This window comes from Sebastes umbrosus, chromosome 1, assembly GCF_015220745.1.
Source record: "Sebastes umbrosus isolate fSebUmb1 chromosome 1, fSebUmb1.pri, whole genome shotgun sequence".
NCBI lineage: Eukaryota > Metazoa > Chordata > Actinopteri > Perciformes > Sebastidae > Sebastes > Sebastes umbrosus.
The window spans coordinates 2,055,310-2,059,213 of record NC_051269.1 but is presented as its reverse complement, the minus strand read 5'-3'; positions in this window follow the sequence as shown (position 1 = coordinate 2,059,213).

The following is a 3,904-nucleotide window of genomic DNA, read 5'->3' as shown; positions in this document are numbered from 1 at the left end:
GAATAATAATTAAAGCTGCAAGCAGCGATGAACGGGCCCTCGCCCCTTGCGCGTCGAGGATGCTGGCGGGACGCCGACCGACGCGGCCGGGCACCGTGAAGCCGAAACTCTGACGAGCGCCACGACGCCTGCCGCAAGGCTCTACGACAGGCACTCTCTGCTGAGCGATATAACACCTCCCACAAGACTCTACGACAAACGGATCACGAGTTATGAAAGGGGGCGGGGCTAATGTGTAGGGGGCGGGCATAACTTTCACCAATGAAACAGGCACTCTCTGCTGAGTGATATGACACCCCCCACAAGACTCTACTACAAACGGATCATGAGTTATGAAAGGGGGCCGGGGCTAATGTGTAGGGGGCGGGGCTAACCATCCCCAATGAAACAGGCACTCTCTGCTGAGTGATATGACACCTCCCGCAAGACTCTACTATAAACGGTTCATGAGATATGAAAGGGGGCGGGGCTAACGTCTTGGGGCGGGGCTATGAGTATAATTTTTCATATACATGTCATCAGTACTGGACCACCATCATACCTGAGAGATTTGGGGCAGATCGGACTATGTACAGTTGAGTTACAATAACTGCCTGTTTCATGGCGAATGGCTCAAAATGGACGCCACGCCACGTTCCGCTCGTTAAGTGAAAACTCACGATTTTAATAACTTTTCATCTTCAAGGTCTTAAGATGGTCCTGACCAAATTTCAAATCGATCTGATTAAATCTGTAGGAGGAGTTCGTTAAAGTACGCGGCCTATAAAATGCTAAAAGTGACATGAAATCCAATATGGCCGACTTCCGGGTGGGCGGAGCTAATGAAACCCAATGAGGAATATGTTTCAAATGATGAGTGGGATATGCATACCAAATTTCATGATTATCGGATCAACTTTGACAAAGTTAAAATTTCAACGCGTTAGGGGGCGCTATAGAGCCGGCTAAACACACTGAGCCTAATGGCTATATATTTAAATAAAGTTCACAGGTGTCTATCATCTTGCCAAATTTCATGAGTTTTCGAGTACCTAAAGGTATGTTCAAAATCTGAAAGACATAAGGGGGCGCTAGAGAGCCAACATGCCACGCCCAAGCAAAATTTCACCACTAAAATGAAGTAATTACTAGTTTGGATGTGTGTGTAAAGTTTCATAAATTTTTGTGCATCCTAAAGTCTTCAAATATGCGTTCGTAAATTCTAAAATCACGCAGGAAGTCCAACATGGCTGACTTCCTGTTTGCCGAAGAAATCTCAAAATCATTTAATCCAGGTATGAGGGCGTGAGCAATGACATACTTGAATTTCGTGAAGATCGAAGAAACTTTCTCTGAAAAACTGCGTACGTTAGGGGGCGCTATGGAGCCCTCTGGAGACACCCGAGCCCAGTCACTCCAGAACATTGAATTTCCCACCAGTTCTGACGCATTACTCCACTTTTCGTGAGTTTTGGGGATGGCTAAGGTCGTCAAAAAACGCGATCTTGCAGCGGAAAAAGAATAATAATAATAATCCCCAGAAAAACAATAGGTTCCTTGCACTTCGTGCCAGGACACCGTTGGGTCCTGGCACTTTCGTGCTCGGGCCCTAATTAAAGCTGCAAGCAGCGATGAACGGGCCCTCGCCCCTTGCGCGTCGAGGATGCTGGCGGGACGCCGACCGACGCGGCCGGGCACCGTGAAGCCGAAACTCTGACGAGCGCCACGACGCCTGCCGCAAGGCTCTACGACAGGCACTCTCTGCTGAGCGATATAACACCTCCCACAAGACTCTACGACAAACGGATCACGAGTTATGAAAGGGGGCGTGGCTAATGTGTAGGGGGCGGGCATAACTTTCACCAATGAAACAGGCACTCTCTGCTGAGTGATATGACACCCCCCACAAGACTCTACTACAAACGGATCATGAGTTATGAAAGGGGGCGGGGCTAATGTGTAGGGGGCGGGGCTAACCATCCCCAATGAAACAGGCACTCTCTGCTGAGTGATATGACACCTCCCGCAAGACTCTACTATAAACGGTTCATGAGATATGAAAGGGGGGCGGGGCTAACGTCTTGGGGGCGGGGCTATGAGTAATAATTTTTCATATACATGTCATCAGTACTGGAACACCATCATACCTGAGAGATTTGGGGCAGATCGGACTATGTACAGTGAGTTACAATAACTGCCTGTTTCATGGCGAATGGCTCAAAATGGACGCCACGCCACGTTTCGCTCGTTAAGTGAAAACTCACGATTTTAATAACTTTTCATCTTCAAGGTCTTAAGATGGTCCTGACCAAATTTCAAATCGATCTGATTAAATCTGTAGGAGGAGTTCGTTAAAGTACGCGGCCTATAAAATGCTAAAAGTGACATGAAATCCAATATGGCCGACTTCCGGGTGGGCGGAGCTAATGAAACCCAATGAGGAATATGTTTCAAATGATGAGTGGGATATGCATACCAAATTTCATGATTATCGGATCAACTTTGACAAAGTTAAAATTTCAACGCGTTAGGGGGCGCTATAGAGCCGGCTAAACACACTGAGCCTAATGGCTATATATTTAAATAAAGTTCACAGGTGTCTATCATCTTGCCAAATTTCATGAGTTTTTCGAGTACCTAAAGGTATGTTCAAAATCTGAAAGACATAAGGGGGGCGCTAGAGAGCCAACATGCCACGCCCAAGCAAAATTTCACCACTAAAATTAAGTAATTACTAGTTTGGATGTGCGTGTAAAGTTTCATAAATTTTTGTGCATCCTAAAGTCTTCAAATATGCGTTCGTAAATTCTAAAATCACGCAGGAAGTCCAACATGGCTGACTTCCTGTTTGCCGAAGAAATCTCAAAATCATTTAATCCAGGTATGAGGGCGTGAGCAATGACATACTTGAATTTCGTGAAGATCGGAAGAAACTTTCTCTGAAAAAACTGCGTACGTTAGGGGGCGCTATGGAGCCCTCTGGAGACACCCCGAGCCCAGTCACTCCAGAACATTGAATTTCCCACCAGTTTCTGACGCATACTCCACTTTTCGTGAGTTTTGGGGATGGCTAAGGTCGTCAAAAACGCGATCTTGCAGCGGAAAAAGAATAATAATTAAAGCTGCAAGCAGCGATGAACGGGCCCCTCCGCCCCTTGCGCGTCGAGGATGCTGGCGGGACGCCGACCGACGCGGCCGGGCACCGTGAAGCCGAAACTCTGACGAGCGCCACGACGCCTGCCGCAAGGCTCTACGACAGGCACTCTCTGCTGAGCGATATAACACCTCCCACAAGACTCTACGACAAACGGATCACGAGTTATGAAAGGGGGCGTGGCTAATGTGTAGGGGGCGGGCATAACTTTCACCAATGAAACAGGCACTCTCTGCTGAGTGATATGACACCTCCCACAAGACTCTACGACAAACGGATCATGAGTTATAAAAGGGGGCGGGGCTAATGTGTAGGGGCGGGGCTAACCATCCCCAATGAAACAGGCACTCTCTGCTGAGTGATATGACACCTCCCGCAAGACTCTACTATAAACGGTTCATGAGATATGAAAGGGGGCGGGGCTAACGTCTTGGGGCGGGGCTATGAGTATAATTTTTCATATACATGTCATCAGTACTGGAGCATCATCATACCTGAGAAATCTGGGGCAGATCGGACTATGTACAGTTGAGTTACAATAACTGCCTGTTTCATGGCGAATGGCTCAAAATGGCCGCCACGCTACGGTCCGATCGTTAAGTGGACACTCATCATTTTAATAACTTTTCATCTTCAAGGTCTTAAGATGGTCCTGACCAAATTTCAACTCCATCTGATCAAATCTGTAGGAGGAGTTCGTTAAAGTACGCGGCCTATAAAACGCTAAAAGTGACATGAAATCCAATATGGCCGACTTCCGGGTGGGCGGAG